Below are 23,252 nucleotides of genomic sequence, written 5' to 3'. Positions count from 1 at the left end.
TCCTCAGAATCGGTCTCATTCCTGGACACACGAATCTCCATCAAAGACGGACACCTCAGCACTTCACTCTACCGCAAGCCCACGGACAACCTCATGATGCTTCACTTCTCCAGCTTCCACCCTAACCACGTTAAAGAAGCCATCCCCTATGGACAAGCCCTGCGAATACACAGGATCTGCTCAGACGAGGAGGAACGCGATGGACACCTACAGACACTGAAAGACGCCCTTGTAAGAACGGGATATGACGCTCGACTCGTCGATCGACAGTTCCGACGGGCAACAGCGAAAAATCGCATAGACCCCCTCAGAAGACAAACACGGGACACAACCAACAGAGTACCCTTCGTCGTCCAGTACTTCCCCGGAGCGGAGAAACTACGCCATGTTCTTCGCAGCCTTCAACATGTCATCGATGATGACGAACACCTCGCTAAGGCCATCCCCACGCCTCCACTACTCGCTTTCAAACAGCCACCTAACCTCAAACAGACCATCGTTCGCAGCAAATTACCCAGCTTTCAGGAGAACAGCGACCACGACACCACACAACCCTGCCACAGCAACCTCTGCAAGACATGCCAGATCATCAACACAGATACCATCATCACACGTGAGGACACCACCCACCAGGTACATGGTACATACTCATGTGACTCGGCCAACGTTGTCTACCTCATACGTTGCAGGAAAGGATGCCCCGGAGCATGGTACATCGGCGAGACCATGCAGACACTGCCACAACGGATGAACGGACACCGCGCAACAATCACCAGGCAGGAGTGTTCCCTCCCAGTCGGGGAACATTTCAGCAGTCAAGGACATTCAGCCTCCGATCTTCGGGTAAGCATTCTCCAAGGCGGCCTTCGAGACACACGACAACGCAAAATCGCCGAGCAGAAACTGATAGCCAAGTTCCGCACCCATGAGGACGGCCTCAACCGAGATCTTGGGTTCATGTCACGCTACATGTAACCCCACCTGACGCAGGGTCATCCAGACTCGAGTCGACATTGGCTTGTTCTCTCTACATAGATGCGGCCGGACCTGCTGTGATTTCCAGCCAAAAAAAATGTTTTTTGTCTGTTTTTTTGTTTTTCATACAGACCCCAGCATCTGCAATATTTGACTCCTTGTGACCCCACCTCATTGTTCTTTGATGTAATGTTTCCCTGACTGACCTGTTTGGACACCATTCACACCTTTGACTGCTGTGATTATCTCTCTGCCGAGGTGTGATAAATGGCAGTTGGAAAGGTTACCTGTAAACATCTGACATGATTCTCTGACTATATAAGCTGTGTCTTTATGCATTTCTCCACTTCACCTGAAGAAGGAGCAGCGCTCCGAAAGCTTGTGATTTCAAATAAAGCTGTTGGACTATAACCTGGTGTTGTGTGACTTCTTTCATTGTCAGACTGAGAAGGTCCATGTGCTGATAGCTCTACAACAACCTTCTACCATTTCTGATTTACCTGACAGAATAGGTACTAGAGCAGTGTGTGGAGAGCAGCCATTGCTGCCTGTTTTCCCTCTCTACCGTTGGAAAAGCAGGAAACTACTCCACACACTCCCCCTTTAGAGCAAATGTCAATGAACACCAGGCTCCAAATTCAGGAGTCCAGTGCTCTGGTGCTTAAACTAGCAGGCCATCCTCAGACAGATCAGTTTAACAATATTGTGTGTACTTCCTTGGAGTATAGTTTTGTGTTGAATGGAATGTAACAGCTGCCTTAGATTCCCAGTTGCTTCACACATTTTATGGCAAGTTATGCCAGTCACCATGCTGCTCAAATAGTTCCTAGTGTGTGCTATCTACCCAGCAAGGCTTCAAACCCACACTTCTCAGTTCTCTAATGACCAACTAATGTCTATCCTTCTTGAAAGTAAGGTCATTGAGGTCTCGTTTGGATCAAGACTGCTTAAAGATGACCTGCCTTTCAATGGAAGTTTGGAATCATGTCAACTTTTTGTGGCAACTTTGGCATTCAAATACCGGATTCAGGTCAGTGTGTAGTACACTCATCACCACTTAAAACATCCACGTTTAAAATGGACAGCCACTTATATTGGCCTAAAAGTGATAACTATTAGCCATTTGCATTAACAACAATTTCAAAGTTGCCGGTTATAGCATGCTCGTCTTAAGTGCTCTGTTTATTTTGGGCAGAAACAGCTGTTTCCAGAATCAAACATGTGCTATTATATGAGTAAAGCACACATGAAAAACTGCTGCATGCTTTTTTTATATATATTTATATTTAACAAAAATATCACTCCATGCACAAAAATCCCAGCAGCTGAAATTTAGTGTCCTAAATAAATGTTTGGATTGTTTAAATGGTTGTTCGTTGAAGGAGTTAATGGCCCAGAAATTCGGGTCTCCACGGGTGAGTACGCACGGGGTACTCACCCATAGGCCCAACGGAAGTGCCGGTTTCGTGCATGCACTGCGCATGCGCGGGAAACCAGAACTTCCGTTCCCTTAAAGGAAGGGGTTCACAGGTCGAACGCGTGCGCCGGAGAGGAAGCGCGTGCGCATGGAACTTACGTTTTTTTTCCATGTTTCTCCGGGAGGGTAAGTCTCCAGGAGTTACACATGTAAAAAGCAGGTGCAAGGCCTGCTTTTAACAAGGTAAGTGGTGAATTAATTAAAATTAAAACATTTTTTCCACAGGTTTATTATTTTTAAATACTTTAAACAAAGGTAATTTTATTTTTAGCCCCGTTAGAAAATGTAATAAATTTTTGCAAAAATTTAAATTATTGTTTAAAATAGTTATTTTATATAATTTATAGTTATTTTAAAAATGTGATGTTTTTTAAAAAATTTATTTGAAGTTTTAGTGATGTTTTGGGACTTATAGTATTTATAGTTTTGACAGCAATTCCTGCCAATTTTATGAATGGGCATTTCCCTGCTACCATTGGCTCTCCATGGCCCACGTGACCCCAGGGGACGCATCAAACTAACTGCGCCCCTGGGATATGCAAGCACTGCGCGCCGGCAGTTGGAGCAGGCCCAGGATCGGAATCACACGCGGGCCCACAACTCAATGGCCGGCATGCTAGGTAAGTGCAGGTCGGAGGCTTGCACCCGCGGGAAGCCTCCGACCCAAATTTCTGGGCCAATATTTTTGTGTGTTCCCTCCTCTCTGAATCTTGCTATAAGTGGTGAAACAAACACCCTTAATTAGTTACCTACACTTGAATTGGAAGCAATAAGAAAATGGAGGATAAGCTGCAGATGCATCATAGAAATCCAGTCTGTTCCTTATCAATTGTCCAGCAAAGAATCGTAAAAGGGAGCTTATTGGATTTCTGCCAGTACCGTTGACGAACAAGTAAGCTTTAAATATTTATGCTAGATAGATCGATTGATCATCGGATTCAATTTGATATAAATCTAGCCACATTGTAACATTTGTGTGGCAAATGAAGAATCAAATAATGGACATTTGTTTCAGGGAGCAACAAAGTTAATGTGCAATAGAAACAGAAAATGCTGGAAAGTTAATGTGCAACGCTTTGGAGAAATGAAGAAAAAACATCCAATCACTGAATTAGTATTTGGATTTTTTGATGTATAGAAGATACGGAGTTTAGGATGGCACAAGGCAGAAGTTTTTCTTGTTATGTAATGCTACCATGTTATACTGGCATCGCATATAACAGGCAAATCGCATTCACACAAACACGCCACCTATAAGCGGTGGTGACTTTACTTTGAAACACTGTTATAATTGAACAGCTAGACTGTCTTACCAATGAAACTTGGAGGGTAAAACTCCCACTGGAAATTGAGATTCTTTCCACTCGGCCCAAGAGAGCCCTGTAAGTCAAAGCCCTGACAGGAATGGAGGTCCTGGCCAGACAAGTAAGTGGGAAGCTCAGCAGTTTTCTGTGCAATGTTTTCAGCAAGTTGAACTGCTGTAGTACCCCAGTGCACACTTAAGAGGTTCCTCAGCATTAGCTCTTGTCAAATGTGCCTAAGCTCTCTGGGCATAGGTAAGTTGGAGGGTGTCCTTACAGATGGAGATTGTACACTCCATCTACATTGGACAAACAGAAACTCGAACAGCGTGAGCCACATAAACATGGCAATGGATTCCCATGTGTGTCAGCAAAGAAAAGTTTCTGCTATAAACCCTTTGTGACGAAAACCATATTATGAGGATTATTTTATGAGTCTATGTTGCAGGAGAGGAGCCTCACCCACACAGCGCAAATCAAAAGTGGGAGAGAAAATGGCCATGTTAATTTCAGCCATTCAATTTAATGGTCGGGAAATTCTGATCTGTGAAGCCAGTGGGTGAGTCCCTCAGCTGACGGTGGGCGCTCGTTAAAATTAGCCCCAACATTTCCAGCCTCCTGCAACCTATTTTCTGTTTGGAGACTTAAAAACAAATTAATACTGTCCTTATCCAGAGAGATTTGACAATTTTCACCTAAAACCAGCTCTTTGTTTCTATCAGCAATAGACTGATTGTTAGCATTCAGGCCTGTCATGTTTTCCCAGATCAGCTTGTACACTATACTCTAAGGGTGTGCCACTCTACCTTTTCAGTCACTCACTTGCAGCTTATGTTGTTGTACCAAGTATGCTTGACAGTGAAGTAAAACTGCTAAGGAACCATAACTATTTACAAGAAAGCAAATCCAAACAGTTTCCAATTCTGTAATTGTTGCTAAATGAACTCCTCTGCATTAAAAATGCTTTAATTAGTGGAAGCTAATGAAATGTTATTTTTGGAAATATCGTGCCAATTAGTTAAATAAGATAAATTATAATATGCCAAGAAGCTATGTAATAACATTGTCACATAAAGGCATAAAATAAACAGGAAGCTTTATTTTATTATTTAACATAATAATGGCGATTTTTCCATGCGTAATGCCCTTTGTCCATCAGTTCATGGAGAGTTATGGATAGAAAAAAGGATTAGAGAGCCATAATGCGAGGGTTCCGCCTCTTTTGCAAACAAAGTGCGCTTCTGGGAGCCAACAGGGTGGGTGGAGGAAGCTGCTGTGTGAATCAAGGAGATGTGTTATAAATGATGTGAGGAGCAGCTTCCTCCGCCCACCCCTTTGGCTCCCAGAAACACACTTTGGATGTATTTTGCTCCCTACATGCAGAATCTACACCATTCACCCTTGGCTCACTAACTTACATTGGCTCCCGATTAAGCAACGCCTCAATTTTAAAATTCTCATCCTTGTTTTCAAATCCCTCCATGGCCTCACCCCTCCCTATCTCTGTAATCTCCTCCAGCCACCATAACCCCCCTCAAGATATCTGCACTCCTCTCATTCTGCCCTCTTGAGCATCCCTGATTTTAATCGCTCAACCACTGGGGCCTAGGCCCTAAGCTCTGGAATTCCCTCCCTAAACCTCTCCACCTCGCTATCTGTTTTGCCTCCTTTAAGTTGCTCCTTAAAAGCAACCTCTTTGACCAAGCTTTTGGTCATCTACACTAATATCTCCTTGGTGTCAAATTTTGTTTTATAACGCTCCTGTGAAGCACCTTGGGATGTTTTACTATGTTAAAGGCGCTACCTAAATACAAGTTGTTGTTGTTGTTGTGTTTAAAAAAAAAAAAATTCCTGGGATGTGGGGCCAGCATTTATTGCCCATCCCCAATTGCCCTTGAGAAGGTGGTGGTGAGCTGCCTTCTTGAACCGCAGCAGTCCTGTTGGGGAGGGAGTTCCAGGATTTTGACCCAGTGACGATGAAAAAACGGCGATATACTTCCAAGTCAGGATGGTGTGTAACTTGGAGGGGAACTTGCAGGTAATGGTGTTCCCATGCACCTGCTGCCCTTGTCCTTCTAGGTGGTAGAATTTGCGGGTTTGGGAGGTACTGCTGAAGAAGACTTGGCGATTTGCTGCAGTGCATCTTGTATATGGTACACACTGCAACCACGGTACGCCGGTGGTGGAGGGAGTGAATGTTTAAGGTGGTGGATGGGGTGCCAATCAACCGGGCTGCTTTGTCGTGGGTGGTGTCAAGCTTCTTGAGTGTTGTTGTAGCTGCACTCATCCAGGCATGTGGAGAGAATTCCATCACAATCCTGACTTGTGCCTTGTAGATTGTGGAAAGGCTGTGGGGAGTCAGGAGGTGAGACACTCGTTGCAGAATACCCAGCCTTTGACCTGTTCTTGTAGCCACAGTATTTATGTGGTGGTCCAGTTAAGTTTCTGGTCAATGGTGACCCCCAGGATGTTGATGGGGGGGGCGGACACAACAATGGTAATGTCGTTGAATATCAAGAGGCAGTGGTTAGACGCTCGCTTATTGGAGATTGTCAATGCCTGGCATGAATGTTACCTGCCACTTATCAGCCCAAGCCTGAATATTGTCCAGGTCTTGCTGCATACGGAATGGACTACTTCATTATCTGGAGAGTTGTGAATGGAACGAAACACTGTGCAATCATCAGCAAACACCCCCACTTCTGACCTTATGATGCAGGGAAGGTCATTGTTGAAGCAGCTAAAGATGGTTGGGCCTAGGACACTGTTGTTGTTACTGTTGATTCTGCAGGCTGCCAATATAACTGAATGTACAGAGTTGTTGGGCACAGAGAACTAAATGGAAGGCAAGTTCAAAGGGTCAGCAGTTTCAAGACCATCAGTTGTTCTTTTAGTTTTTTTCTTCTCCTGACACTGAGGCCAGAATTTTCACATTGCAGAGAGTGCAGGTTTGCGAGTGGGTCAATGGTTAAAAGCGCTGAAATCGAGAACCCGCCTTCATCCTGATGATTTCCGCATTTAACTTGGGCATGTTTCCCAGCGGGCCAAGGACCCAGTCAGTAGAGGAGGCTGACCTCATTGAAGTAATTAACTGCTCATTGTGAGACCCTTAAAAGGCTTTTTAATGTGAGGTTTCAGCTTTTACTGCTTGTGCATGGACTTCACGGACTTCCTGAAGCTTGCCTGTGAAGGCAAGGCGAGAGCTCAGCAGCCATTGTGCGAGTTCATTAAGTGACATAATACTCACACCTTATACCAGCTTCCTTGACTAATGGAAAGGCCATTCCTGACACCATTTTGTCCATTCTGCTGTCAGGAGTTTGCAGGTCATTTCTGCAACCTCGGGAGCCACTCTCACCACATTGCAAGTCACTCTCACTATACTGGAGAATTGTGTCTCTGATCTCCAATTTACCTGGAATCTATCAGATCAGCATGGGTACGGCTTATGCTGTCTCACCTTGGACCTCAGGTTCGGATCAAGATGAGCCCCAGCACCAACAACATCAGCTTAACCAGCAGCAGCATCAAAAACACCAGCAGCAGCATCAAAAACACCAGCAGCAGCAGCATCAACACCAGCAGCCTTCTACTCACCAACCTGATGCTCCACAGGAGAGAGGGGATCAGCACAGGGATGCACTGCGCCAGAGGCGATACCCCCATCACAGGGTATACAGGCAGAGGATGAGCTTCCTGGACATGACTGAACAGCACTGCTTCAGGAGGCTCAGGCTATCACGTCAGGTCATCACAGACATTTGCAGCTTGCTGGAAGTAGATCTGCTGCCCAGAGAACCTGGTGGACATGCCTTACCAGTGGCTACCAAAGTCACCAGTGCCCTCAACTTCCTCGCCTCAGGTTCCTTCCAGGGATCTGCAGCAGACATTTGCAGGATCTCGCAGTCGCTGCCCACAGATGCATCACCCAGGTGACCGATGCCATGTTTCACAAGTCAATCACTTATGTACACTTTGCCACTGATGAAGCCAATGTTACAGAGCGGGCGCTCAGCTTTGCAGCTCTGGATGGCTTCTCAACAGCTGCAGGGAGTCATCAACTGCACACATTTGGACATCAAGGCACCCCCTGATCACTCAGGAGTGTTTGTGAACCGGAAGGACTTCCACTCCCTCAATGTGCAGCTCATCTGCAACAATAAAAAGATCATCATCCATTTGTGCATCGGATTCCCTTGCAGCTGTCATGACTCTTTCATCCTGCACCAGTCCACCCACCCTCAGCTCTTCGCACCTCCAAACAGACTTACCGGCTGGCTGCTTGAAGACAAGGACTATCCACTGAAGATGTGTCCAATGACACCCTTGAGGAGGCCAAGCAATGAGGATGAGGAGTGCTATAATGAAAGCCGCATGTCCACCAGATGTGTCATAGAGCAAACAATTGGCATGCTGAAGATGCACTTCAGATGCCTTGATAGATCTGGAGGAGCCCTTCAGTACACATCAGTCACTTCCTCCAGAATCATCATTGAATGCTGCGCGCTGCACAAGCTGCATTGGAGCTATAGGAGGAGCAAGGCGCAGAGCACACAGCCTCTTCAGAGGAGGAGGAGGAACAGGTAGAAGACAAGGAGGAAGAGGAACCTGAGGCGGATATGGCACGAGCAGATTGCTGCCCAGGAGGCCCAGGATTACCCCATAATAGCCCAATTTAGTTATGTTGCACCAGTGCACCCATCTGGCTCCCAGATGCTGTACCAACTTCCACCCTCCCAGCAACACCACAAAGCAGTCCTAAAATGACCAAGCCATTCCTGACAGCCAAACCCCCATTGCTCAAAGTTAAGTAATGTCTCACCATTCACTGCAAATGACTAGGCAACTTCCCAGGTAGCAGACAAGACAGGAAAGTAGTGCAAAAAAATAAATTTATGTGTATCATAAATAGAACTTAAACTTAACACTAACATTTTGGCAAACACTCATGTGCATACCTTTGTGCATCTACAATTGTGCCTTTATCTTTTCCGAGTGCTTCTACAAGTTGCAACCCCTGTGGCTTCAGCAGAGGTAGAGGCAGGCTGCTCAATTCCCTGCTGTGACTGCTACGACACTTTTGACGAACGTCCTCTGTGTTTTGGAGCCTGTGAGGGCCCCGCCAAAGACTGTTCCACCTGCAACTGTGCAGGGGCAAACTCGGCCATCAGATTCCAAGGCAGCATGTGGAGCTCTGACTGAGGGGAAGCAATGGGGGAGAAGTGGGAGCACATTGAGCAGAGCCCCCACTTCCATGTCCCCTCTCACCATCATCCCTCTCATGGGCCACCTGCACTTCCCTGCTAGCACGTAGCTGGAGAGCACCTTTCTGCGTATCGGTAGGGCAACGAATGTCCAAGTATATGTTGGTATCCCTCCCAGAGATGTGGTCAATGAGAGTCTGCACTCTGTTGTCCACAGCAAGCATGTTCTCGTTCGACTGGCACATTAGCTGTTCCATGCAGGAGGCCATCTTTTCCATGGAACAGCACATCATCGCCATTCCCTGCGATATGGTGGTGCTCATGTTGGAGATGGGCTCCTCCATTCTCTGCACAATCGCGCACATTGCACATCTGGAAAAACTGCCAGATCCTCGCGCATTTGTTGCTGCTCCTCCAAGATCAACCTCTTTGTCGACAGCCCCCAAGTTTCAGCATCTGTATCCAGCTGAGTAGAGCTTGGAGCGTCCTGCGCCCTCCAGCGAGGACTCTCCACTGTTGTCCCTGTCAACACCATCTGCTGTTGCTCCCTTTTGATGTGTGAGACACCAGGTAACAACACTACTCTATGTCTCGCTGGAACAACCAACATGTGCGTATCTGCGCTGGTGCTGGATGTGTATGGGTCTACATAGAAACATAGAAACATAGAAGATAGGAGCAGGAGTAGGCCATTCGGCCCCTCGAGCCTGCTCCGCCATTCAATGCAATCATGGCTGATCATCCAAATTCAGCACCCTGTCCCTGCTTTCTCCCCATATCCCTTGATCCCCTTAGCCTTAAGAAATATATCTAACTCCTTCTTGAATATATTTAATGAATTGGTGACAGTGCATCCTCAGAGAATGGAGCTTCCTCTAAGGAGTTGTCTTCCTCCTCCGGCTGGACAGTGAGGGGTGGGGGGCATTTGATGGACCTGTGTGAAAGTAAAGACATGAATTTGACCTCTTATGATAAGAATGTGTAAGGTTAACATTATGCACATGATGATATTTCACTGGCTGCTGACATCAGTCACCATGAGTGACTGTTGTATGCCATGTGGGATATTTAATTCTGTCATCAGGTTACTGGCAGGTCCCCTTCTGTCCGTCTCCCACCGCCAGCAGCTCCCTCACTCCACTTATTTCCAGAGCCTCCTCCTCTGCAGGCATCAAATTTGTATATATTTGAGGGCCGCCTCCGGTTCTCTCTCTTTCTCTCCTGTTCTGTGCTCCCTTCTCCTGCAAAGAGGGAAAGAATAGAACTTTGAGTGAGAGTGATGGAATGAGCGCAAGGGATGAAGGGCTACATCTGTAGAGGGTGACTATGAGGGAGTGGCGTGATATTGCCAAATGACCTTCTTCTGTGGCGTTACTTCTTTTGATTGCATTAGGCTGAGGGTGAGTGTCAATTGTGGATGGTCAGATGGGGACATGAGTAGGTGCATAGACAGTGAGGGATGGGTGCACCTGCAAGGTAGGTTGCTGTGAGGAGTGACATGCAGGAGTAGGCTTGGGAGCGTAGAGTGATGGGCTTGGAGTGACACGCACATCAGGATGTAGTTGAATGTGGCATTGCACTCACCTTTCCTGATCTCATTAGATCATTAAAACTCTTCTGGCATTGAATCCAGGAGCGATTGATAGCACACCTGCTGCTCAATTCTTGGGCGATCTCCTGCCATGCTCTCTTGATGTCTCTGGCTGCTCTTTTGCGCCCATCCCCAGAGAACAGGAACTCCCTGCGTGCTGACTCCCTGGATCAGGACTTCCAGGGGGGCATCTGAGAACCTGGGTGCAGCCTTCTGTCGCTTTGACTCAATCTTTGCTTTCAGCCACACAAATCTCTTCAATAGAGACCAATAGCCACCTCTCCCAACCACCTGTATGCCTTCTCCAACAACCTTCCACTGGGATGTGTACAAGGCTACTTTAAATATCTGAGCTGAAAGTGAGTCATCGGTGATGTCATCAGACATGCTCCATTTAATTGGCCGGGAAACCCGCATGACTGCTTCAATTGATGTAATTGAGTTAAATGCACAGTGCAGGAAGTGTAATGTATGTACCTTTAAGGGGAGAACTACTTTTTACAGCTCCTGTATACTGTAGTACCGGCAGTGACCACACCTGTATCTAAAACCTGAGTAGTGATCTGTACAGTTAGTTCTAGAGTAACCCTCATTCAGTAAACACCTGTTTAATCGTTCCCTGCAGTCTTGTTCTCTAATTATTGAAGGACACAACATCAAGATACACGGATCTAACATTGGCTACGAGCAGATTCGAACCTACCTGCAACTCTGCATCACCTCCCAGGGTTTCGCTCCTGGAGAACAGTGGAAGAAGGCCGAGTCCAGAAGCACGGGCGTCGACCATGGGCAACCCCCAGTCATCCAGCGGAGATTTGAGCATCGCAGGGGAGGCTGTCGAGAGCCAGGCTTGGCTTTCCAGTCACGGTGGTCCAGCGAAACGGGCTGGCAACAGGCACTGCGCAGACACATCCTGGACAGTGGCGACTAGAGCCGACCGAGAGGCACAGAAAAAGGCCGAGCAGTGTCGATGGGGGAGAGAGAGAGGGTAGAGCGCACAGGGCACAGCCGGTGTTCAGGACCGAGCGGCGTCAACGGGGGAGAGAGGCGAGAGAGAGCAGAGCGCAGCCGGTGTTCAAGGGCCAAGCAGCGTCAACGGGGGAGAGAGGTGCGCAGGAAAACGCGCAGAGCGCAGCCGGTGTTCAAGGGCCGAGCAGAGTCAGCGGGGAATAAAGGAAAGTGCGGGAGATGCCGTTTTAAGCCGCAGCAGGGAAGAAAGTAAAGCACAGGAGACGCCATTTTAAGCCACACCCAAAAATGCCGAAGACTGGCAGTATCACAGCGTTCGACAATGAAGTCGAAGATTGGACGACATATGTCGAACGCATAGAAGTATACTGCAAGGCGAATGAAGTGCCAGATGACAAGAAAGCGCTGGTATTGTTGAATTCAATGGGTGCAAAAATGTATGGCTTACGACAAAACCTAGTAACCCCAGAGAAGCCAGTAGAAAAGGATTTTGAAAACGTAGTGTCAATCCTACAGGACCACTTAAACCCCACACCGCTGCTGATAGCAGAAAGATTTAAGTTTCACAAAAGGAACCAGCATAAAGATGAAAGTAATGCTGAGTATTTAACGGAACTGCGCAAGCTATCGAAACACTGCCAGTTTGGAACGGGACTAGCAGATACTTTAAGGGACAAGTTTGTGTGTGGGCTTCAAAGTGAAGGAACCCAGAAACGGCTTCTATCAGAAAAGGATCTTACGCTGGACAAGGCTTTCAGCATTGCTGTATCACATGAAGCAGCAGCATGGGGCGTGGCAGAGATATAAAGGAGACTGCAAGAATATGGCACAAATGAAATGTCATATGGAACAGTGAAGTGCTATCGCTGCGGCAGAACAACACACGACCATAATGATTGCTGGTTCAAGGACAAAGTGTGCAGACAGTGTGGAAAAGTAGGACACAAAGCAAGCGTCTGCAGGTCGGGAAAGAAAACCAGCAGCAAGAAATCTCCACAGGAGAAGTACAAGAAGGTACATAAGGTGACGGAGAGTAGTTCAGACGAACAGAAAAGTGATACAGACTCCGGAAACAAGGAGCTGGGTTGTCTGAAACTACATAACGTGATCAAAATGGAGGATCACCAAACTATCTGGGTCACGCTCAAGATAGCAGGAGTCCAAGTGAAAATGGAATTGGACACAGGATCAGCCCTAAATGTCATAAACCGAAGGGACTACAAGCGGCTATTCTCACATATACCCTTGAGAGATACAAAGATTGTCTTGAAGACGTACACGGGGCAAAAAGTCTAACCAAAGGAAAAATAAGGGTGAACGTTATATATAACGGCAAGGAAACACCAAAAATGGACTTATATGTATTGCCAGATGGAGGACCACCACTGCTAGGATATGAATGGATCCGGAAGATACAGCTAGATTGGCATTCCATACAAGCACTGACTGTAGATGCCAAAAAGGATGACGACGTCACACCTACACGACTGTCAAAAATGCTAACTGACGCACAAGAAGTGTTCCAGCAGGGACTCGGAACACTAAAAGGCATAACAGCGATGATCAAAATAGAGGAAAATGCAAGCCCAAAGATTTTTAAGGCCAGACCGGTACCTTATGCGATCCGCCCAGCCGTCGAAGCAGAGCTGGAAGGTTTGGAACGTTCAGGAGTACTGTCCAAAGTGGACTGGAGTGAGTGGGCTACACCCATCGTTCCTGTAATGAAGAGGTCGTTGAGTAATACGCCTGGGGAGCCAAAAAAGGTTCGCATCTGTGGGGACTTTAAGGTGTCAGTGAACCCAGTCCTTCACACTGTACAATATCCACTTCCGCGGAATGAAGATATTTTCGCCTCGCTATCTGGAGGGAAACGCTTCACTAAGATTGATCTGGCCCAGGCGTACCTGCAAATGGAGGTAGAAGAAGCCTCGAAACAGTACCTCACGATCAACACTCATAAAGGTCTCTACCAATACAACCGGCTGGTGTTCGGGGCAGCATCAGCTCCGGCTATTTGGCAAACGGCAATGGAACAAGTCCTGCAAGGGATTCCAGGGACCCAGTGTTATGTGGACGACATCCTGGTCACGGGCAAAAATGACAGTGATCACCTCGCCAACCTGGAGCAGGTGCTCACTAGATTGAAGGAATATGGGCTCCGAGCTAATCACCACAAATGCGAGTTTTTCCAGAAGCAGATCTCGTATTGTGGCCACGTTATTGATAAAGAGGGGTTACATAAGGCCCCTGAAAAGATTGAGGCAGTAGTTAAGGCTCTAGCACCGGAAAATGTGTCACAACTGAGGTCGTTCCTCGGGCTGGTGAACTACTACCATAAGTTCTTGCCGAATTTGTCTACCGTACTACACCCACTGAACACCCTACTGCAAATGGGGGTACCATGGAAGTGGAGTGATGAATGTAAACGAGCTTTCCAGAAGAGCAAAGCATTGATCACATCAAAAGAGGTGTTGGCTCATTTCAACCCAGCACTACCAATTCGGTTGGCATGTGATGCATCACCCTATGGCATTGGAGCGGTGCTGCCACACAAATTTCCGGACGGCTCGGAGAGGCCAGTAGCCTTTGCGTCTCAGTCACTAATCTCAGCCGAGTGTAACTCCGCCCAGATTGACAGGGAGGCCCTCAGCCTAGTGTGGGGGTGAAAAAGTTCAATCACTATCTGCACGGGCAGAAGTTCACCTTGCTGACTGACCACCAACCACTTGTCTCCATCTTTAATCCAAAGAAGGGCATTCCGGTGATGACTGCGCAACGGCTACAAAGATGGTCCCTATTTCTAGGGGGGCACCAATATGAAATCGAGTATAAGGGCACGAAACAGCATGGAAACGCTGATGGGCTATCACGCCTGCCACTGCCTACTGCGGAGGAAGCACCAGCAGTGGATCCTGTCGAAATATTTCATTCGACTGTAATTGAATGCTTGCCAGTAACTAATGCTGGTATAGAGAAGGAGACCCGAAATGACCCAACACTGTCTCGGGTATATGATTTGACGCTGAAGGGATGGCCAGCACATGGTGACTCACTGTTGCCAGCATTCTCATCCAGAAGAGAACAGCTGTCAGTATGCCAGGGGACCTTGATGTGTGGATCCCGAGTGGTAATTCCACCCAAGTTAAGGGAGAGAGTGCTCAATGAGCTTCACGAAGGTCATCTAGGAGGGGTGAAAATCAAAAGCCTTGCTAGGGCTTATATGTGGTGGCTGGGGATCGATCAGCAAATCGAGGACCTGACAAAGAGCTGCTCAGGATGCCAGAAGGTCCAAAATGCACCACCACATGCCCCTCTACACACATGGGAGTGGCCCTCATCTCCATGGCAACGGGTGCATATTGATTTTGCTGGTCCATTCATGGACTCAATGTTTTTAATAGCCGTGGATGCGCACTCGAAATGGCCTGAGGTGATCAAAATGTCCTCCACCACCACAGAGAAAACTATTGCAGTCCTACGGACCATTTTTGCCAGCAACGGCTTGCCAGAGCAGATTTGCTCTTATAACGGACCACAGTTTGTGTCCAAAGAGTTTTGAAGATTTATGAAAAGGAATGGGGTAAGGCATTACACATCCGCCCCGTATCATCCAGCCACAAATGGATTGGCTGAGATGTTTGTACAAACCTTTAAGAAGGCAATAAAGGCTATGTACAATGACAACTTTGTGCTGCAACCCAAGGTGGACAATTTCCTGTTCGCCTACCGGAATGCGACACATGCAGTCACCAACCAGGCCCCGGCCATGATGTTCTTTAACCAAAGGTTGAGATCTCGTCTGGATTTGCTCAGACCAAATGTACGAAGAGATGTTGAGAGTAAGCAATTCTAGCACATCAATGAGAAGCCGACAAGGAGCTTCAATGTAGGGCAACCAGTCTTGGCCCGCGACTACCGAACAGAGAAATGGCAACCAGGAACGATATGCACACGGCAGGGGCCACTAATGTACACAGTGGATGTTGGGGAGAACATTGTGAGATGCCATGCTGACCAAATCCTAGTGTCACAGGAACGAGTCAACCCCATGTCTCGGCCATACGTACCTGGTGAGGAACCCGACGTACAGGTCGCATCTACCTCAGAAACAATAGTATTGGAAGCTGATGAATCAACTGACGACAGGGTGTTAGAATCGCCTCCGCACCAAGAGCGAGACACTCGGGAAAGGCATTATCCAGAAAGAATCAGGAAGCCTCCCCAAAGACTGAATTTATAAATAGACTATTTTCAGTTAATGTTGCATGTTAAAAGTGTTAATTGTAATTAGTTTGAAATTTAATTGTTAAATGAATGTTATGGTACTGTTAATCTAAAAGGGGAGGAATTGTAATGTATGTACCTTTAAGGGGAGAACTACTTTTTACAACTCCTGTATACTGTAGTACCGGCAGTGACCACACCTGTATATAAACCCTGAGTAGTGATCTGTACAGTTAGTTCTAGAGTAACCCTCATTCAGTAAACACCTGTTTAATCGTTCCCTGCAGTCTTGTTGTCTAATTATTGAAGGACACAACATCAAGATACACAGATCTAACAGAATGCGCTGTTGAAAAATTCGGGATGGGGACCTGCTATGTGGCCTGCATGCACATGCCTCAACTTTAAGCTGAAAATTTCAACCACAGGCTCTCATGATCCTTTGTGCCAATTGTGTTAAGTTGTTCCTCCTGTCTGCAGCATGAATATTTTTTTTTATTTGTTCGTGGGATGTGGGCGTCACTGGCAAGGCCAGCATTTATTGCCCATCCCTAATTGCCTTTGAGAAGGTAATGGAGAGCCACCTTCTTGAACCGCTGCAGCCCGTGTGGTGAAGGTACTCCCACAGTGCTGTTAGGGAGGGAGTTCCATGATTTTGACCTAGTGACAATGAAGGAATGGCAATATATTTCCACGTCAGGTGTGTGACTTGGACGGGAACTTGGAGGTAGTGGTGTTCCAGTGTGTCTGCTGCCCTTGTCCTTCTAGTTGGAAGAGGTCGTGGGTTTGGGAGGTGCTGTCGAAGAAGCCTTGGCGAGTTGCTGCAGTGCATCTTGTCGATGGCACACACAGCAGCCATGGTACATCGGTGGTGGAGGGAGTGAGTATTTAAGGTAGTGGATGGTGTACCAATCAAGCAGGCTGCTTTGTCCTGGATGGTGTTGAGCTTCTTGAGTGTTGTTGGAGCTGCACTCATCCAGGCAAGTGGAGAGTATTGCATCACACTCCTTACTTGTACCTTGTAGATGGTAGAAAGGCTTTGGGGAGTCAGGATGTGAGACACTCGCTACATAATACCTCGCCTCTGACTGCTGTTGTTGCCACAGTATTTATGTGCCTGGTCCAGTTAAGTTTCTGGTCAAAACTGGTGACCCACAGGATGTTGCTGGTGGGGGATTTGGTGATGGTAATGCCGTTGAATGTCAAGGGCGGTGGTTAGATTCTTGCTTGTTGGAGATAGTCATCGCCTAGCACTTGTGTGGCGTGAATGTTACCTGCCACTTATCAGCCCAAGCCTGAACGTCGTCCAGGTTTTCTTGCATGCTGGCATGGACTGCTTCATTATCTGAGGAGTTGTGAATGTAGCTGAACACTGTGCAGTCATCAGCGAACATCCTCATTTTTGACCTTATTTTGGAGGCAAGGTCATTGATGAAGCAGCTGAAGATGGTTTGGCCTAGGACAGTGCCCTGAGAAACTCCTGCAGCGATGTCCTGGGGCTGTGATGATTGACCACCAACCACCACAACCATCTTCCTTTGTGCTAGGTATGACTCCAGCCAGTGGAGAGCTTTCCCTCCGATTCCCATTGGCTTCAGTTTTACTATGGATCCTTGATGCCACACTCGGTCAAATGCTGCCTTGATGTCAAGGACAGTCACTCTCACCTCACCTCTGGAATTCAGCTCCTTTGTCCATCTTTGGACCAAGGCTGGAATGAGGTCCAGAGCAGAGTGGTCTTGGCGGAACCCAAAGTGGGCAGCAGTGAGCAGATTATTGGTGAGTACGTGCTGCTTGATAGCGCTGTCGATGATAGCTTTCATCACTCTATATGAGTGCTGGTAATATTTTTTTTTAAAGTAGCAATTATTCTTAATAGTTTCAGCACTGTTGAGTCATAATTTTTAATCAAAATTCTGTTAAGTAAAGTTGCAAGATGGTGGCCAGATCCCTCTGACTATTGTGAGTATGCAAACATACTCCACCTTGCCGATAAGAATACTGACAAAAATCAAATGTAAGCACTGGGTATTATAGTATTTCTATCAGTGACTTACTCAAATGCTACTTGTGCAGTTTTCCTCATGGGAAAAATATAGGTAGAGTCAGGAAGAAAATCGCTCGGATCATAATAACTCATTATTATTAAACTGGCAGCATACAGATGCCATGTAGATGTGATGGCAGATCAGTGAGAGCTAAAGCAATTTGTCATGCAGCTGTTTCCTGGGTCTATTACAGTTGTACACTGAGATTAGTTGATAATGAGAAAAAAGATTGTGAAAGCAGCATCTTGATTGACAGTATCTGTAGTTCTTTCAGCCTTATTGTCTTTACTTATTCTCAGAAGGATTCATTTTCGCATGAACTTTCTGAATGCTTTCAAAACACGAAGAGACTAATGAAAGTTCTTTGCTGCACTAAACCAGATTATACATAACAATTTCTGAACAATTGTTTGAGAGTCCGTTAAACATTTTTGTTGGGCCTAATCAGTTTGCTTCATTTCACTTTAATTTCCAGCTGACTGGTAAAAAAATTAAGCCTCTAATAAAGCATAGCTTTCTTCTTGGAAATACAATACTCCCTCTCGTATGATTCTTTCTCTTTGCCTTAGATTATGGATTTTGTTCACTCTAATAGATACCTCTTTGGCTCTGGCTCATTAATCCTTCGGGATGAGCAATGGTCCAGGCAAGAAATCTAAACTGATCATTCAGAAGAAATAAAAAAATAAAAATTAAACCGCAAATTCTGGAAATCTGAAATGCAAACAGTAAATGCTGCAAATATACAGAGATCTTTTTCCAAACTCAGATGAAGGCTCTCTACTTGAAGATTGCCTGGGTTGTCTCCTTTCAGATGCTGCCATACCAGCTGTGTAATTCCAGCATTTTTCCTTTTGATTTACGATTGTCTGGAAGGTTAGTTCCAGTATCCAGGTAGGAGGAAATGTTCAATGGTGCTGCTCATGGCCTGTGACGTGATGCATTGATTTATAAGGATCGGAATATTATAAGATAAAATCTCAGGGGCCTCATGCTATGGAGGGCTGGGTGTTTCACTGTCTGCCATGGTCCCCTGGTCACACCGATTGCACTCTTTGTCAATATCGCACCTGTGTGCCTGTAAAAGGCGACAAGGGCTGCAATTGCTTGTGTTATTGTTAACTTGGTTTAATAAGTAAATTTTTTGCATCAAATTTGCATCTCTGCTTAATAATGTGGGCACCCTTGGAGGAAGCAAAATTGTTTAATTTTTAGTGGTCAAACCATGATAATGATACAGAATAAGTAAAGAACATAATGTTGGAAATAGATTATCTATTTCAGGGTAGTAAACTGTAATATCCATTCCTAGTGTGCATTTTTTGAAATTATTACCACAACATAATATAGTCAGATCCTATATAGATTTTTTTTTAAATGATTGTGAGCAGATTTTGGTGAGAATTTGGCCCGGTTATTAACTCGGAGGCACATTGGGAATGGGGGGGTGGGGGTTCCGATGTCACGTGGGAAACCCAGAAGTAATTGCAGCGCATCTGTCTGTGGCATTTTAATGCAGCAACCTTATTATCATTTTACTTCTGGGTTTGGCATAGTGCGGTAGCAGACATGATCAGGACCCACATGATACAATCTCAACTCCAGTAGTTAAAGGGACAATCCAAAGGTGGAGCTGGGAGTTGGAAGCAAGTTTCATCAGAGATTCATGGGCTACACCCCACTTTAATGATGCCTCGCTTGATGTGCTGATGGGGTCAGTGAGGGGCCAGAGAGAGTATGGCCGCAATTTTGCAATTGGATGCAGCTTGTGTAGGGTTCTCAAAATTCCCACATTCCCCAAAAGTTATGGATAAAGGGACCCTGTATGGACAAGTTGTTAAAAAGGGTACCCAAAATGGCTTCTGCAACCTCGTGACCAAAAGTACAGAATTTTAAAAGCAAGGCCCTGCAATAAGGCAGGCACTTTTCAAAACCTGAAACGAAACCTAAAATGCATGAATCTGTGAAGAGACTTTGTGGAGCCAGACAGCTAAGCAAACACAGAATATGCATTCATTCACCTTGGAACAGATCAGGTCAGAATGGGCCTAATCGAGGCCATTAGGTCATATTTAATCGGTAACAGCTCACAGTAGCCATCAAGCCAGGATGAGGACAATTACATTTCATAAATAACAAACAGCCAGGACATCGAAGCCATTAAGCACGGAGACAACCACTCCAGAAGTCGTTAAAGTAAATGGCTATAATCATTTTAAGCGAGCCCGCCAAAAGTTAGACAAAGGACTGACCTGATTTGGTGCGCAGATAAGGGATGAAGAACCGGGTATAATTGTAGGACCATCGGTAGTGATCGCTCTCTTGCTCTTGCCTCTTATCGCTTGGCCTTTGGCCTCCTGCCTCTCGTTCTCATGCCCTGGCCTCATGGTGGGCTCTCTTCTCACTCCCCGCACCACTCAACACCAAGGACGCCCATTACTACACCGAGGGCCGAACGCGGGAGGAGAACGAGACCCGAATTTGAAAAAACACAGGACACACAGGCCACAAACGGGCAGATGAGACGAGACGAGATGAAGAATACGATAAACCGATAAGGGCAGAGAAGGGCAGCAGAAAGACGCGTTGGGGCCAAACGCCTAGTTATAAGCTGGCGTTTGATGAATAAACTGGCGTTTCAAGCATGGATAGCAGCGTCCATGACGAATAAACTGGCTTTTGAAGAATGGGTAGAAAAGTCTGTTTGACAGTATAAACCGCCAACCGAGCCCCAACCGTTTTGTTTTTTAAAAAACCATCAGCGACTAAACTGCCCGAGGAAGAAGAAGACCCATCGTGACTCGACGAAGACGCGACTCAACGACGATGTTAGCTGAGGAAAAGGAGAGTAACTCGCATAAACAACTCCACCGCCGCGCCCTGTGACCACGTGGCTACGAGATACCCCAAAGGACAGCAAGAACGGACCCCAAAACTCACAACCATTAAATGTCAACAGGTTTCGAATTGGTGAGCATAAATCCCTTGCCACTCATAGCTCAATCTAGTTAGGTATAGGGGGTGGGATAAGGATAAGGGGATTTTTAATGTGTTTGTTCCCTCAATGTGCCATGTGTTCCCCATTCCCAAATAAGTGTATTATTCTTATATGCCTGTAATTCTCTTAGTAATTCTCAGTATTGTGATCTTGTCTTGCCTTTAATAAAATTTACGGTTTTCTTGCACTGAACCACTTGTCTACTCATTTTTCTGCATCGCCGCCTGTACCTAAGTCCGGTGCCTAGAACCCAGGGGGTGTGGGAGCGATTCGAACCACTCAGAGACAGGGGCAGAGCTGGCTGGGCACACGCCACAAAACCCCCTACAGAATTGGCGACCACGGCAGGACACCAGCAACAGGGGTGCGATACAGTAGACAATGGTTCGGAAGAGCAAACCATGATGGAGGAAAGGATTCCTGATTATGTGTTTAGTAAGGTGAATATCACAAAGAAGTGGATCACCACTCTAATAAAGGCTGGGCATCCGGTAGATGCCACAGCCAAGTGGACAGAAGGGAAGGAGCACAAGAAATCCCTAGAGAAGGCATTCTGGCTGATGTGCTTCAAAAAGCAGGTTCAGCTTTTCGACAGGCTTGTTGTAGCACAGGCAGCCGAGATAAAAGAGTCAGCCCTGGAAATCCAGGACAAGGCTCTAGCAGGGGAGAAGTTACTGGTAGCATTGCAGGCCCTGAATCAGGAAAGGGTTCAGTTAATGGGAGAACATAAGGCCAGGTCGGAATACCTACAATGCCAAGTCACCGAAGCCAAGGGTAACAAGTTGAGGTTATGGGAAAAGAACGCCCGCCTAGCGAGACAAGTAAGGGAGCAGGAGGAGAAAGTAAAGGAAGTAAAAGCAGCTTATAAGTTAGCGAGCAAACAGGGGATTGAAGATGCAGATCATGGCCCCTGCAAGAAAGTCTGAGCCTGGCCCTAAGGAAGGCAAAGGGCATGGTGTGCCTTATAAGCCCAAATCAGTCCAGGTGGATTTCACAGGGAACGAGGGGAGAACGGTTCAAATACCACAGGTAGTGCAAAGGTGCGACCCGGTTGAGGAACAGGAGGTCCTGAGACCACCACCCGTAGCGCCAGGTTTTAGCGAGGTCCGGCAGCAAGGGGGGTGCAGTCAGGGGTGTAAGATTTGCAAAATTTCTACATTTCCCCGAAGGTCGTTATTAATAAACGTGACCCTGCGTGGACATTTTAAATTTTAAAAAAGGGTACCCAAGATGGCGTCAATGCCTCGTGGCAGAACGCCTGTGAGATTTTAAAATGGACTCTGCAACACTGACAGCTTGTGGATCGAAACCCAAGCTGCAGTTTTCCGTGAAGAGAGACTTTGTATTTTGAAACGAGACAGGACTCTGAATTATGCATTAGACTGAATTGGAGACAAATCTAAATTCAGTTTTGGCCTATAGTTAAGGCCATCAAGCAGTCTACATATATTAACGGAAATAGATTAAGAGAGCCATCGAGGCTGGACAGGCCATCAGGAACTTTCATGACAATACAAGTCGATTATCGGGCCGGTAGATGCGATTACCGGCCATCTAAAAACAATTAGTATGGATTGCTACCATTATTTAAAATAACCCGCCAAGATTAAGACAGAGAACTAATCTGATTTGGCGTGCAGATAAGGTTATTCAAAAAGACTATAATTGAAGGTCCCCGGGTAGCAATCGCTCTCTTCACCTCTCTTCTCTTCTCTCTCCGCTCTTCGGCCCCTCGCCCTCGTGGCTGCCGCTCTTTCCCCATCCTGCGCTTAACCCCTGGCCTTTGCCCGTGCCTTTCCCCACTCCATCTGGAATCGCCCCTGTTGTGTATGTACCTTTAAGAGAGAACTGTTTTACAACTCCTGTATACTGTAGTACCGGCAGTGACCACACCTGTATATAAAGTCGGAGCAGGCTTCTGTACTTCAGTCTTGAGACTACTCTACTCCAGTAAATACCTGTTGATTGTTAAGTTACAGCATCCGTGTAGTTCTTGGGGAAACATCCTATTTAATGAATCACGGATCTAACAGTGGCGACGAGTGTCGATTCGAATCTACCTGCAACTCTGCATTTCCCTTCGAGGATTCGCTCCGGGAGGGGGGTGGAAGAAAGTCAAGGCCAGAAACACGGGCGTCAACCACGAGCAACCGCCCAGTCATCCGGCAGAGAGTGAACATCGCAGGGGAGGCTGTGGAGAGCCGGGCTTGGTTCCCCAGCCACGATGATCAGCAACAGACTGACGACAGGTACAGCGCCAACCCTTCCCGGACAGCGGCGGCTGGAGCCGACCGACGGCAGAGAAAATGCCGAGCAGCGTCGATGGGGTCAGATAGAGGGTGAAGCGCACAGGGCGCAGCCGGGGGTTGAAAACAGAGCGGCGTCGAGGAAAAACAAAATGGAGAGAAAGAGGGTAAAGCAGCAGCCGGGTTCAGGACCGAGCGGCGGAAATGGGAAAGGCGCAC

Source organism: Somniosus microcephalus, chromosome 2 (assembly GCF_052327205.1).
Source record: "Somniosus microcephalus isolate GS21.2 chromosome 2, FLI_Smic_1.0, whole genome shotgun sequence".
NCBI lineage: Eukaryota > Metazoa > Chordata > Chondrichthyes > Squaliformes > Somniosidae > Somniosus > Somniosus microcephalus.
This window is presented reverse-complemented; position numbering follows the sequence as displayed.